This window comes from Schistocerca cancellata, chromosome 4 (assembly GCF_023864275.1).
Source record: "Schistocerca cancellata isolate TAMUIC-IGC-003103 chromosome 4, iqSchCanc2.1, whole genome shotgun sequence".
In the NCBI taxonomy this organism is placed as follows: Eukaryota; Metazoa; Arthropoda; class Insecta; order Orthoptera; family Acrididae; genus Schistocerca; species Schistocerca cancellata.
In genome coordinates, this window is record NC_064629.1 from 563,387,259 (window position 1) to 563,404,070 (window position 16,812).

Below are 16,812 nucleotides of genomic sequence, written 5' to 3' on the forward strand. Positions count from 1 at the left end.
AGAGGAGATCACGAATGTAAAATTAGAGAGATTAGAGCGCGCACAGAGGCTTTCAGACAGTCGTTCTTCCCGCGAACCGTACGCGACTGGAACAGGAAAGGGAGGTAATGACAATGGCACGTAAAGTGCCCTCCGCCACACACCGTTGGGTGGCTTGCGGAGTATAAATGTAGATGTAGATGTAGAAACCGGCTCTGCCCAGTTGATAATGAAGGAACTTGATTTTTAACGCGGATTCTGGATTATAACGTCTTTCTCTCGAGGTTTCCAGACGTAAAGTAAATACGTTTGTGCCTCTTAAAAGAAAGTATCTGATCCCACACATTGCACCTGTGATAGTTCATTCCACCAGACCACTGTGGCTACATTTCCCAGCCCCAGGAGTGTGCTGTAACGGATGATGTGCTTAGCTTACAATATTAGTCACGGTGGAAAAAATGCGAGTCTATTAAATGGTTAAGTAGAAGCAAGCTTCTGACGCGGAGATTATGCTATTCTCATGACATCAGGATGGAAAGACTCTTCTATGCATCATAGCCTCGATGTGAAGCCATTTTGTAATTTTCACTAATTCAACAAATTTCTTAGTTCGAGAGAATCCACTGTGAAGTGTGAAGTTACCGGATAATTCGTTTAGTACCGTCATTATTATTGTCCTTCTCTTCATACCGCTGGTGGAACACATGTGCTTGAAGATCATTTAATGCCTTTTGGTGATTACAGAAGTAGTTGCCCAAGAACAGGTTCTTTCCCTGTCTTCGGAATCCTTTTCATATTAATATCAAACATCAGCAATTACTCGTAGATTGCATTGAAACTAAAATAATTGATGAAGACGTTATTTGATAACAAAAAGGCGCTGCCTTTCTTCATTTACTTGCGCCTAGAAATGGCTGTCCAATACTACCAAACCAAAATCCAAGGGATCTTACTGCATTCCGATATACGTCGCTGTCAGTTCTTCCATATAATTTGGTCGACGTGACCTGTTTGAAGTTGTGTATGACAGAGTACGTTTTAGAAAATCAATTGTTTTCCTTTGCAATAAACAGAAAAATTTTCATTCTAAGCTATCTAAGTCCAAAGTTTCGCAAATATTAGTTCAAATTTAATATTCGCTTCTATAATGTGGGAAAGTATTTCACAGTTGCAAAACCCGCATCCGACTCATTGACCTTACACTTGGTCGCTGACTACAAATTCTAACTCAGAGTGACACCAGATTAAGTAACGTAATGTAGCGAAGACTGTCTGACAGTGCTCTTTCTCACTGGACAATACGCAGTTCACTCATTGGGCTCCATAAATACACTTTAACAGTAATGTCTGTGTGTATGCAATGCATACGGACTGCAGTCAAGACTTCCTCCGGGAAATGCTTCAGTCTACAAAGTTGCTAGATCGAGCATATTGCTGGACATAGAATTCTGAGGGGAGCACGACTGTATTGTCCACCTTGCGTGAACGACTCTGCTGTCAGAATGATGTTGCACTGTCCAGAATCTGTAATGATAAAGGGCCCGTTTAGGTCAGGCGTATTCTATACAGAAGTGGAAGATAGCACCACTAAATTCTACAATCCGTATGCATTGCATATACACAGAAATTACTGTTACAGTGTACTTATGGACCCCAGTGAGTGAACATCGTATTTTACGGTGAGAAAGAGCACTGGCAGTCTTCGCTACATTACGTTACTTAATCTGGTGTCACTCTGAGTTAGAATTTATGGTCAGCGACCAAGTGTAAGGTCAATGAGTCGGAACGGGTTTTGCAACTGTGAAATACTTTCCTACATTATAGAAGCGAATATTAAATTTGAACTAATATTTCGAAAATTTTGGATTTGGATAGCTTAGACTGAAAATCTTTCTGTTTATTGTAAAGGAAAACAATTGATTTTCTAAAACATTCTCTGTCGTACACAACTTCAAACAGGTCACGTCGACCAAATTATATGGAAGAACTGACAGCGACGTATATCGGAATGCAGTAAGATCCCTTGGCTTTTGGTTTGGCAGTATTGGACAGCCATTTCTAGGCGCAAGTAAATGAAGAAAGGCAGCGCCTTTTTGTTATCAAATAACGTCTTCATCAATTATTTTAGTTTCAATGTAATCTACAAGTAATTGCTGATGTTAGATATTAACATGAAAAGGATTCCGAAGACAGGGAAAGAACCTGTTCTTGGGCAACTACTTCTGTAATCATCAAAAGGCATTAAATGGTCTTCAAGCACATGTGTTCCACTAGCGGTACGAAGAGGACAATAATAATGACGGTACTAATCGAATTACCCGGTAACTTCACACTTCACAGTGGATTTTCTCGAACTTAGAAATTTGTTGAACTAGTGAAAATTTCAAAATGGCTTCACATCTAGGCAATAATGCCTAGAAGAGTCTTTCTATCCTGATGTCATGAGAACAGCATAACTCCGCGTCAGAAGCTTGCTTCTACTTAGCCATTTAATAGACTCGCATTTTTTCCACTGTGACTAATATTGTAAGCTAAGCACATCATTCGTTACAGCACACTCCTGGGGCTGGGAAATGTAGCCACAATGGACTGGTGGAATGAACACAGGTGCAATGCGTGGGTTCAGATATTTACTTTCAAGAGGCACAAACGTATTTACTTTCAAATGGTTCAAATGGCAGTGAGCACTATGGGACTTAACATCTGAGGTCATCAGTCCCCTAGAACTTAGAATTACTTAAACCTAAAATAACCTAGGGACATCACACACATCCATGAGCGAGGCAGATTTCGAACCTGCGACCGTAGCAGTCGCTCGGATCCGGACTGAAGCGCGCAGAACCGCTTGGCCACCGCGGCCCGCACGTATTTCCTTTAACTCTGGGACCTCGAGAGGAAGACGCTATAATCCAGAATCGGCATTAAACATCAAGTTCCTTCATTACCAACTGGGCAGAGCCGGTTTACGTACGGAAATGACAAAGGCGAAAGTCATGGTAAACAGTAATACTGTCGCCAGTGAACTTACTTACTTAAAAAATTTTATTTTATTTGACGAACCGGTAGCCGTTTAAAGGAACAGGGCCCTTATTTTACCTGTACTTGATTGAACTAGAGTCGTTGAAAAATATGGTGCTGAACTGTGATTCGAATTCGTATCTCCTCTTTCAAGGATCTCAATCTCTTGGAACAGTGCAATCATTTCGTTCCTTTTCCCAAGACTGGAATCTTCTCTAGGTATCCTCCAAATGTAAGTATGTGGGTCGGAATCCTGATCCAGTACAAAAATATTCATAATTTCATTTCAAGCCCTATCGCATGCCGCCAGCCTGCTAGTAAAAATTAACGTGCATTTTTAATGTCTGTTCATGTGTTGCCAACAATCGCAATAGGTGTCGTTACTTCTGGTCAAACACGCACACATCTTACTGTTGGTGAGTAAGCAATTGATACTTATGCTATACTTGTGGATGATAAAGAAGGACGGTAGGAGTACAGTTTGATTATCGCTTAGGCACAAATATTTGTATCCTTATGTTAGATTCAAGCACCTAGCTGCTGGTAAGAAAAAACGATAAGTAACATTCGATTTTACTTAGTTATCAATCCAATTACGTGTTGGGTTCGTATCTCCATCACTGAACTTAACATCATGCGCATCATCTTTAAATGAATGCACACCTTGTTACTTCTGCATGAAGCTATATCAGACATCTTTCGTGGTTTGTCAAAAGGGATGAAAGGATCTTGATAGGAATCCCAGTTTATTACGAAAACTGTCGTCTTTATTTTCAAGTTTAGATATGGTTTCTGATATTGGCGAAAATTTCGGTAATTCATGACTCTTCATGGCTAGTTAGCATTATGCAATATTTAGATTAGATTAGAGTAATACTTGTTCCATAGATAATGAATACAACATTTTGTAATGATTAGAACGTCTCATTTTAATGAATCATTTCTTTACATAGCATGATCCAATTTCTTTACAACAATTTTTCACTCTCTCGTTCATTTCTATTTCTCTCTCTTACTCTCTCTCTCTCTCTCTCTGTCTCTCTCTCTCTCTCTCTCTCTCTCTCTGTCTCTCTTTCACACACACACACACACACACACACATTCTTTTTTTATTTTTATTTATTTGTTATTCAAACTATTGGTGAGGCACGAAAACGTCTGTGAACGAGTTTCTTAATCTTGAGTACACTTACGAAAGAAATATAAAAACACCTATGAGAGTTACTGATTTATGATGTCTAGTTTGCAGTCAGTTCTGAGTATTGTTAGTAACTACACTCCAGTCCCTAAACCTGGTTACAGAAATGCGAATTAGACGCATTATATATTCCAGGGAGTAGCAGCTGCGTCTTTGAGACACCAGCTATTGTCACTTCCGAGACCGCTGCAGGCTCACATCGGTTCGTCTTCTTCCTGTTGTAACCGTGACTGAGATTTGGCAACACGGCAAGGTATGTTTGGCAACTCTGTGATCGACGAGTTACTTCCTGGTGTGCACGGAATTAAGCCTCAAAGTTCACTTGATGTTTCCTGTCAATTCCATTGAATAATCTGGTTTATTATCACTTGAGGTGTAACAAAAGATTTTAAATCTACGATTTTCAGCCCAGGAAAGTCGTTGAACGTGGAAATCGAACTAATCTCGTCCTTTACATAGCTGTTTAAGAGTTCTTGGCATTATCACCATTAAGAGGACACCAAATCACATACCTCTTCGTTAGCGCTGTGGTTACGTGCTGACCTATAAAAAATCGTCGTTATGTTTTGTGGTTCCAGTCTCGCTGACAGTTACTTTTTAATCCCTTCTGTGAAAGAGCTACAATCAGTCAGATCAAACATCGATAAGGAAATCGCAAGAAAATACTTTCGGCTCATAGTGCAATGGTGAAAAACTTACAATGCTGCACTGCAGGTAACTCCTCTTTCCGCTGCTGACAAGCAGAACTTGAGTTTCTAGGAATACATAACTTTATTTATGAAATGCCACATTTGCATACCTCTTGAATATGACACTGCTTGTGTACAGATACTCGGTTTTATTAAAACAGACATTCGTCATTAGGTTATCGTCGGTAGTTTTACTTCATTTCTTATAATACAGTGCACAATTTTCGTAAGATTTCTTTTAGTATCGTTAAAACAATAGTAAACATGAGAGAGAAATTAATCATCAATGACATATGCGAATTCTCTGATGTTCTTTATAACAGTCTGACAAGCACATGCAGTTTATTGATTACTTGTTCTGAGTTAAAGCTGCCAAACAAGGTTTGACAAAGAATAAAATGCCACTACCACATGACAGATAATGTAGAAAATACTGTTCTGGAGTATTTTGGCATGATGCGCTCTCCCCATACATAATAAAAAAAAGTTTCGAGATGCATCTGCTGCCTGGTCGTCTATTAAACCTGAAAGGAACAAAATGTCACCGAAGTTAGTCCATTATCCACATGCTACTATTTTGGGTAGCAATATGGTGGCAATATGTTCAAACTTCCATTAGATCGATAACTTCAGCAGACAGCAGAACTGCGTTTAAAAAAAATGTAGAAATGATTTTTTTCGAACTCGCGACGTATTACCTACCGTGCGCAACGCTTACCATTACGCTACTACCTGACACGTAGCTGTGGTACCTCCGGAGGTCAATAACAATTCCTCCATAACTTCGGCATTCCACAGTGCTGTGAGATAATGCCTATGGCTGGATCTAGACTTCTGAGAGAAAGACAGTTACAGCTTTTCTTTTGCACTGCACGATGTTTTCAACAAACAGATAGCGCAATAGAGTAATTCAAGTGGAAAGGAACACTACCTATTTAAATTTCTGCATCCTACAGTGTTGGCAGTTCTGTGTAGGTGGCCGTTACGTGATTTCATTTCGGTGATTACAAAATAGAGTCGAATGTATGCACTGGGTAACTGCGGCAGCTAGTTCATGGCGATTCGGTCAACCAAGTAAATTAATGTACTGAACATGCTGCAAACCACTACAGGGAGCCTGTGTGTCAGAATTCCGACCCAGTGTGGCGCTATTAGCGGAGGATTCGGTGGTCTGTTGGACTGATAATAGGTTCATATACTTATGGTCTGGGTTCGATTCCCGCTTCTGCTAATGATTTTTGATAGGGAGAGACGCTACGCCAAGTGTAGAAGGTGTAACGCCATTGTGGTCTGAAATTCACATTAATCGTGATATTCCTTCTCTACCAAGTAAACGTTAGGTTGAACCACAATAAAGTCAGGAGTTGCGACATGTAGAAACTCTAACACCAGGAACCTTTATTATACCAGTTATTTATTTCTAGTGACGAAGCAAACGCTATGTAGGGTCACAGGACGCTTATTCCATCTTATATTTGAGCTTCTGTATGTCGGTAAAATTGGTTCTGAACTGGGAATGCAACTCAGACCGCCCTTAACGCGGAATTTGATCGCTTCGTGACAATACTGTCCGACTACAATTTGTTGTTTGTTCAAAACTGCAGATTCTTCAGCATCTCCACATATTGCGCGTGAATGGGCTCGAATCCTGGCCCAAAACTAAAGTTTTCATTATGTATTATCAATCTCTAGCATGAGAACACCTAGCTGCTGGTGGATAATAATTTTGATTTTTAATGTATTTTCGTTCGTTGTCAACACTGACGATATCTGACGTTTTGACTCCCAGTGAGACACAGAAATATTTGGGAGATAACTCTATGTTCAAGGATGCTGGTGGAGAAAAATTCGGTAGCTGACGTCTCTTTGTGTGTAGTCAACAACGATATGTGTGGGGTTCGGTTTCCAGTCAGCACTGAACTCTTCGTCATATTATTTCTAGTTCAAACATGCTCACATTCCGCTGCTGGTGTAACAAACCCATATTTGACGTTCGTTTTCTCTAGAATATAACAGCGATAGGTGTCGGGTTGGAGTCCTGGGAAGGAAAAAAATAATGTTTCGTCTCGTCATTTCAGTTAAAACATCTAGCTACTGCCGAGAAAATCCGATATGCACAGTTGATTGTGCATCGATAACAATCTGATTAGGTTCTGGTTTCGAATCCCTGTCCAACACAAAGCTTTACCTCAAGGCATTTCAAGTCGGTTACTTGTGAAGAAGCAATATTTAACATCTCTCGTAGTTCGTTAACAGGGACAATAGATGCTTGGTAGGAATTCGTGTCCGTTAAAAAGTTCACATTATGTAATTTAAAGTTGATATTTGCCAACTGATACTGTCCGAAATCGAGGTGTATCACTGTCTGTACGCATAGTCAGGAATGACTGTTAGTTTCCGTCAGTCACGAAATCTTTGCTTAGTCTGCATGACCTGGGTTTGAATCCATATGCAGAACGAGACGGTTCGTCGTGTCGGTTGAAGTTCATACATATTGTGAACTAGCTGCTCGGGAATAATTAAATTTTTAATGTCATTTTGTGTTAAAAAATAAGTACGGTATGTTACTTTGAAGAGGAAATCATGAATACGACGAACTTATTACGTGCATTACCTATATGACGTAATAATGAGAGTGGTAACGTGTCAGGTATGTCATTTATTGTAATAAATGTGAGCTTACAAGCGTTAAGGACAGTCTTATCTGTGATAAGGTGTTCCCTGATATTTGTAGTATTGTGGTATATCTTTACATCTTGAGATATTGCGATACACAGCAGTATTTTCTAGTGGTGACTTGTTGGAACCATTTTCAATAGTCAAACGACTGTACCGAGGAGCGATTAGAGGACCTGCTAGAGAGCTGCGTTATGTGGGTTGGATGCGAATCAGGCGAAATGCAATTCAGGTCGTTCGGATACTTTTGAGCACGACTGTACAACAGAATTCAGCTTAACCTGTATGCACTGCGTTCTTTTTGCAGTTAAGGGGTCATCTGTTCTCCGAAAGCCACGTGCTGATATTACCTTTTACACTATTAACTTGATAATTTCCATGTCTCACATAACAACGTTTGTGAGGTAGAGACTTATGAATTGCAGTTCTTATTTAGTAGCTAATCATTGATACAAAAGAAGAAAAGCAAACAATCCAGAACAGAATGAATCCTGTGGGACCTCCTCCCTCTCTCCCCCACCTTTACACGTTCATACACCGCCAGAATTTGACGAATAATCTGTGTGCAATTTAGACGTTTTCCCTACAAGAATCGTATTGTCCAGTATACTTCAACCTGCGAATAAGCTTTCAGTTGCGGTGCCATTCTACTCGCACGCTGATGCACATGTTATCCTTACCACAGCAGAACCGTGTCTGCGGAACTTTCAGAACACTGACTTTCTTGTGACAATATGCCATTCTTGTTTAGCAATTGTTTTAGCGTGCGACGACATGCGTAGCTTACTTGCTGAAGTCCTTGCGTATTTACTGTGTTTCTGCAAACAAGTTTAGAGGAATACACCTATTTAAAGCTGAAGAATGGCAAAAGATCGATTGCATTGATGAGTCGCTTATCAACAAGGCACTGTTCAGCCTTGTGCGGAGGCATTCCCTAGTGGGGGAATGGCATGGCTTCTCCAATACGTCTTTCATTGTCTCTCACCTACTTTAGTGTTAGGTGCATCCAATTCCGTGGCTACAGCATCTTGCAGATTGCATTAGCATACTTATTTCATATCGCTTTGCGACGTTACGCCAAGCTACTTAATCGACGTGACTGTGCCAAGCAGCACATTACTCACATTGTATTCGAAAATTATGAGACTTTTTTCCTTCGCATTTGTATTAACTTACATTTTTCCACGTTTTAGAGCTAACTGTCATTCATCATATCAACTACAAATTTTGCCTAAGTCATCTTGTATATTCAACGGTCACTCAACGATGACACATTCTCCTAATCCAAAGCAAATTGCTGCTCACCTGTCCGTCAAATCATTTATGTATACAGAGTCCTAACATACTTCCCTGGGGCACTCCTGTCAGTATACTTGTCTCTGATCTACATTATGTGTGTGAGAAAAAAATTACACAACGGGTTTCTCATTCAGAAATTGCGTTTTATTGTTCGTTGGTTGTGAGAAGTAGTGTTAGGTCTCGTGTAAGAAGGCAAATAAAGGCAAAATATCAAGACAGAGAAGAATTTAGTACAGAGATTAACCTCTGTCAAGGTTTTGAAGAATAAAGCAGATACTGAAGTATCAAGAATGATAAAGCTTTGGAACGAAGGTGAAAAGAATGGCAACTGGAAGATAGAAGGAAGGAAGTAATTTTAAATTTTAAGGTTTCGACGTTAAGATGTAGTGCTAGTATTGTGTAAGGGTAGAGGAGGAAATCGAACATAGTCTTGACTAAGTAACCATAACTGATTGTAATGAGTGAGTGGACAGGCGGAAGATTTAAATCAGGTAAAGATTTAAACCCTACTCCTCCCCAATACGGATGTTAGCCAATGCCCTACTTTGTTCGGTCCGAAGGAACAAATTATGAATAATCGTTTTACAAGGTCCATAGTTGGACGGATGGGTTGATGAAGATGAATAAGCAGGGTGGTCTCCTTCCCTCTGGCGATCCAGTGGCAAGTGCTTGAATTTGTTGAGGCTGTAACCGGAAAACACGGAGATGAAGGGCGTGGTGTGAGGCAGGAGGGAGTGCTCTGGCAATGGCTACGGGAGAGGGAGCGGCACTTCATAAATACCGGATCGCTTCCAAACAGCCGAGGGGAGCACGCGCCGCTTTAAAACCGCTCTAACCGATTCTTCACCCCTGCTTTTTCCCCTCTTTGCTGCTCGACCCGCCGTGTCGCCACTTGCCGCCCCAACGGGTTTAACTGCAACACGGGGATTAAAACACAATACAAATAGAGGGCGCGTAACACGATACACTTCACGGGGCTCGCGTTGGAAACTTATTAGTGGGGCTAGGGCGGCTTTTAGTGGCTCACGCCTAGGTACGCAAAACGTATGGCCTGCCGGTGTGGCCGAGCGGTTCTAGGCGCTACAGTCTGGAACCGTGCGACCGATACAATCGCAGGTTCGAATCCTGCCCCGGGCATGGATGTGTGTGATGTCCTTAGGTGAGATAGGTTTAAGTAGTTCTAAGTTCTAGAGGAGTGATGACCTCAGAAGTTAAGTCCCATAGTGCTCAGAGCCATTTGAAACATTTTTTTGAGCAAAACGTATGCTGTAATACTGCAACGACCACAGCTGTATCGAGCATGAGCAGTAAAATCTGCACAACATCTACAGTTATACTTCACAAGCCAACATACGGCTTCTAGTACCATTATTTTCCCCCCGTTCCTTTTCCATTCACGAACGGTGGGTGAAAAAAATTATAGTCAGTAAAGCTCCGTATGACATCCAATTTATCTCATTTTCTCGCAGTGATCATTTCGCGATGCGTTCGTGGGAGGTAGTAACATGTCGCCAGATTCCTCGTGAAACGTAAACCCTCAAATTTTTAGCAAAAGCTTCTCTTGTAGTGTCTGTCACTGAGATTCGTTGGACAGCTCCGTGAAGCTCTCTCGCCACATAACGGATCGTGTAACGAAACGCTAGCTCTTCGTTGGATATTTAGTGCATCTTCTTGCAATCCTACCTGGTAAGAGACCTAGACTATACTTAACAACCAATCGAGCAAGTATTTTAACCTACTTATTTCGTGGATGAAACACTTTTCCTTAAGATTCTCCCAAGAAACCTCAACCTGTCACCTGCTTCTGCTACCATTCCTGTAAGAGGTGGTCATTCCACTTTAGGTCTCACCAGACGATTACTTGTAAGTATTTTGCGGTAGTTACTGTTTACAGTAATTTGTCGCCTTTATCGCAACCCAGTATTAATGACTCTCCTAGCATATTTTTTGCAAAACTTTTTTTTTTTACTTATATTCAGGATCAACTGCCATTCCCTGCTCCAGTCGTCGATCCTCTGCCGATATTCCTGCATGTCACTACACTCTTCTAGCGCTGCAACCTTCCTAAGACAAGAAATCGACAGCGAATAACCTCACGCAGCCTCCAACACTATCCACTACATCATTAATCCATACAAATTATAAAAATGGGTGTCGTATGTATGTATCTACGGAATGACAATTATTGAACTACTTAAAAAAACGTAAATTAGTTACAAACTACGGCGTGCACACACTTTATTCGACATGTAATTGTCACTACAGATATTCAGATTTAGGTTATGTCATGTTCGATATGCCTGCCATGACTAGCGATGATGTGGCGCAGACGAATAATGAAATTCTGCATGACCCGCTGAAGTGTCGGAACATCGATGCTGTCGATGACCTCCTGAATGGCTGTTTTCAGCTGAGAAATGGTTTTGAAGTTAGTGATGTACACCTTGTCCTTAATATAGCCCCACAAAAATGAGTCGCATGTGTTCAGATCCAGAGAATATGGCGACCAATCGAGGCCCATTCCAGTGGCCTCTGGTTAGCCCAGAGCCAGAATGTGGTCCCAAAAGTGCTCCTCTAGGACATCAAACATTGCCCTGCTTAGTTTGGGTCGAGCTCAGTCTTGCATGAACCACATCTTAGCGAATTCAGTGTCACTTTGGATAATGGAATGAAATCATCTTCCAGAATCTTCACGTACCGTTCGGTAGTCATCGTGTCATCAAGCAATATCACACCGATTATTCCGTGAATGGACATTGCACACCACACAGTCATCCGCTGAGCGTGAGGGGACTTCTCGATCGCGAAATGCCGGATCTTAGTCCCCCAAATGCGCAAATTTTGCTTATTGACGAACCCATTCAAATGAGAATGGCCTTCGTCGCTAATCCAAAACATACATACCATACTAAATCCCATCATGCCCCGCGGCCCACCTTGATGTTTGACTGTCCAAACGCAAACCGTTCGGAAGTTATGACAATTTTATTTCATATAGTTCAATAATAGTCACCCTGTATATGTGTAAGTATGTAAGTTCGACATTTCCAGCTAAACCGTTGGACCGATTTCAATCAAACTTGATACGCATATCACTTACTGTCTGAAAAGAATCACCGTGACGGTATGAACCACCCTCCTATCGCAGGGTTGGGGGTGTAAAAGTAGTGTAGTTCACGAAGTGGGGAAAAAACATACTTTAATAATCCAGTGTTAGATAATTGGAGCACTTAGATACTTGCAAGAAACCTTACACAAAGTTTCAAATCTTTACGAAACTTTTTCTCGCTGATGATGAAAGGAAAAAGAGTTTATCGCTTACTTCGTTATTACTTTTAATACAGTAGAACTGCCGCATGAGGCATGAATTTTAATTTATTATTTCTTTATTACAAATTGTATTCGTAACAAACTTTGCAGGCAGTATTCACATATAAAGCAAAATGTACCAGAAAAATTACAACATAGTAAACACTTAGTTCAGAAGATACGACGTCATGAACACTGAGATACGTGAAAACCTACCATATCATGCAATACGTTTAAATTTATTATTTCGATGCTACAAACTCTATTCGTAACACTTTTCGCAGACAGTTTCCACATCTATCTCTGAATGTACCTACAAAAATATATATCATCGTACGACTTATAGTCAGACGATATGACATCAAATACAGAGAAAAGTGAAAATCCACCTCATCATGCTTGATATTTTAATTTATTACTTCTTTATTACTAACACTGTTCGCAACACATTTCGCAGAATGTATTCACACATGCCCTGAATATTCCAACAAGAATATATTACTGTACGTCACATATTTCATGATAAATGACTTCATAAACACTTATCTGAGTGAAAAACTGATGTATCATGCATGACGTTTTAATTCATTTCTTCATTACTACTAATTCTATTCACAACACACTTCGCAGATGGTAGCCACGTACACTGATCAGCCAGCTGACCACCTCCCTAATAGACGGCGTGTCCACCTTTGGTACGGATAACAGCGGCGATGCGTCCTGGCAGGGAAGCAATGAGACCTTGGTAGGTCGCTAGAGGGAGCTGGCATCACATCTGTACGCACAAGTCACATAATTCCCATAAATTCCAGGAGGGGGGCGATGAGCTCTGAAACCATACTCAGTCAGATTCTAGATGTGTTCGGTCGGGTTCAGACCTGGCGACTTGGGGTCCAGCACATCAATTAGAACTTGCCACTGTGTTCCTCGACCCAGTCCATCACACTCCTGGCCTTGTGACAAGGCGTATTATCTTGTTGAAAAATCCCACTGCCATCGAGATACGTGATCATCATGAACGGGTGAACGTGGTCGCGCACTTCCATCGGCATGTTGGAGAAGGTATCGGGATTGATCAGACAATGCAACACTCTGCCACTGCACCAACGTCCAGCGTCGATGGTCACGTTCCCATTTCAGTTGTCGCCGGCTGCAGAAACCCAAATTAAGAGTGTTCGGTGCACTGTGTGATCAGACACACTTGTACTTTGCCCAGCATTAAAGTCTGATGCTAGTTCAAAAATGGTTCAAATGGCTCTGAGCACTATGGGACTTAACATATATGGTCATCAGTCCCCTAAAACTTAGAACTACTTAAACCTATCTAACCTAAGGACATCACACACATCCATGCCCGAGGCAGGATTCGAACCTGCGACCGTAGCGGTCACGCGGTTCCAGACTGAAGCGCCTAGAACCGCACGGCTACACCGGCCGGCTGATGCTAGTTCCGCCACAGTTCGCCGCCCTACCTGTTTTACCAGTCTGCCCAGCCTACGACGTCCGACATCTGTAATGAGGGGTGGCCGCGCAACCCCACGACGTCTAGACGTGGTTTGACCTTGGTTTCGCCACGTGTTTAAAACACTCACCATAGTACTCCTCGAACACCCAACAAGTCGTGCAGTTTCCAAAATGCCAGTGCTGAGCCACCGGGCCACCATAATGTGTCCTCAGTCAAACTGAGATGGACCGCACGCTTTTCCCATTCTATACACGGACAGCACGCTAACTGATACTACATGAACTGTATGTGTGTCCAGCCAACAATCATTCCTCGCCAGCGACGCTGCTATCGCCTGGATAGATTTATATCGTAGTAGATCGGTGGTCATAATGTTCTGGCTCATCAGTGTACAACTCTGGGAGTAACTGCAAAATTGGCCAACGGCCTTGCCGCAGTGGTAACACCGGTTCTCGTCAGAAGTTAAGCGCTCTCGGGCTGGGCTAGCACTTGGATGGGTGACCATCCGGTCCGCCGAGCGCTGTTGGCAAACGGGGTGCACTAAGCCCTTGTGAGACAAACTGAGGAGCTACTTGATTGAGAAGTAGCGGCTCGGGTCTCGGAAATTGGCATGCCGCCGGGAGAGCGGTGTGCTGACCACATGCCCCTCCATATCTGCATCCAGTGACGCCTGTGGACTGAAGATGACACGGCGGCCAGTCGGTACCGTTGGGACTTCATGGCCTGTGCGGGAGCAGTTTAGTTTAACTGCAAAATTATGTCATTTTACAACACATAGCTGAGGAGATACAGCGTCATAAACATTGAGCTACGTGGAAATGAAACTGTAGGGCGAAATTCGCTAGACATACACGCGAAAAATGTGTAAAAATACGCGTGAAATATATTTTACACGTGCATGTGTGGGTAAAGCCATAGGTGAAAAGTTCATCCTTAAGCCCTGGAACGATGTAATTCAAATTTGATACATATATTAGTTAAAATCTAGGAAGGAAATCTAGCAGCAAGTGTACAAATACGCGTGAAATGTTTTAAATATATGTGAAATATATTTTACATGGGCATATGTGAGTAAAACCACAGGTAAAAGGTTCATCCTTAGCCCACGGAACAATTCAGTCATATTTGGTTCTCATATTAGTTAAAATCTAGAAAGAAACACTATGGGGGTAAGACACACCAGCCTTCTATTGCGATGAGCGTGATAACATGGAGTGGGGACGAGGGGGGGAGGGGGGGAAAGGGGGGAACGAGGAGATGGAGAGGAAGCAAGGGGGAAAGGAGTAGTAGGCACTGATATGAGGACGAGGAGATGGATATAGATAGGCGAGGGGGAAAGCACAGATAGATGGGAGAGTAGGAGATGGACAATGAAAGGAAAGAGGAGGAGTTGGACAGAGACAAGGGGAGGAAGAGACAGGCACAGAGATTTGGGAGGAGGAGATGAACAGACAGAGGGGAAGGAGAAAATTGATAAAGAAAGGGAAGAGGAGGAGACAGACAGATAGAGGGAAGGGGAGGAGATGGAAACGGAAAGGAAAGTGGAGCAGATGATCAGGGAGAGGGGGAAGGAGAAGATGAACAGAGAGAAGGGGGAAGAAAAGATAGACAGAGCGAGGTGGGTGGAACTGGAGGTGGAGGAGAAGATGGATAGAGAGGGAAGTAGCTGATGGATAGAGGAGGGAGGAGTAAATTGACAGAGATAAGGGAGAGGAGGAGATGGACACAGAGAGGAGCAGGAGTAGGTGGACATAGAGTGGGAGATGGAGGAGATGGACAGAGAGAGGGGACTAAGAAGTGAACAGAGACAATGCGAAGAAGGAGATGGACAGAGAGAGGGGGAAGGAGGAGATGAACTAATAGAAGATTGGAATAAATACAGATCCAGACAAAGCCAGGTACTCAGCTAGTATAATGATGAATAGTACCCACTCTGTAACACTCTCACTGAGTACCTCTGAAATTACCCTTACATTCGTTGATTTTGTTCTGTTAAGAACGACATATTGAATTCAGCGTGCAAGGAAGTCCCATATTCAGTCACAATTCTAGTCCATCACTTGGTAAGGTAGTATTTTGTTCACTTAACGACAGGCTGCAGTTGTACTGAATACCTCCTGAAAATCAAAGAAAATGGAATCTACGTGAGGGCCTTTGTCTGCGGCGTTCTGGATTTCACGAATGAAGAGAGCAAGCTGCGTTCTGCAAGATCTATTTTTGTGGAATGCCTGTTGGCTTTTGTAGAAGAGACTAGCTGAGTACCTGGCATTGGCTGGCTATGTATTTATTCCAGTCTCTTATTAGTTCATAACCTGCTTCCCCATCTCTCTGTCCATCGCCATCACCCTGTCTTTCTGCCCACCTCTTATAATCCCAATCTGTGTCCATCTACTCGTACCTCTCTCTCTGTCCATCTCCTCCTCCCCATTCTATCTCTCCATCTTCTCCTTCCCCTTCTCCCTCATCATCTCCTCCTCCGTTTCCATCTCCTCCCCTTCTGTATATCTGTCCATCTTCTCCTTTTCCCTTTCTCTGTCAATTTTCTTCTTCCACTCTGTCTGTTCATCTCCTCCTCCCACATCTCTGTACCTGTCTCTTCCTCCCCTTGTCTTTGTCCAACTCTTTCCTTTCATCGTCCATCTCCTACTCTCACCCCTCTCTGTCCATTTCCCCCTCGCCTATCTGTATCCATCTCCTCTTCCTTATATCAGCGCCTGTTTCCCCCTTCCCTCTTGCTGCCTGTCCCTCTCCTACTCTTCCCTTCTCTCATCCTGTTATCACACTCATCCCAGCCCGCATCTCGTGGTCGTGCGGTAGCGTTCTCGCTTCCCACGCTCGGGTTCCCGGGTTCGATTCCCAGCGGGGTCAGGGATTTTCTCTGCCTCGTGATGGCTGGGTGTTGTGTGATGTCCTTAAGTTAGTTAGGTTTAAGTAGTTCTAAGTTCTAGGGGACTGATGACCATAGATGTTAAGTCCCATAGTGCTCAGAGCCATTTGAACCATTTGAACCACTCATCCCAATAGGAGGCTCGTGCATCTTGCCCCTACAGTGTTTCTTTCTAGATTTTAACTAATATTTGAACCAAATATGATTGAATTGTTCCAGTGGTTAACGATGAGCTAATTGTTCCAGAGATTAAGGAGGAGCTTTTTACCTGTACTTTTACCCACACATGCCC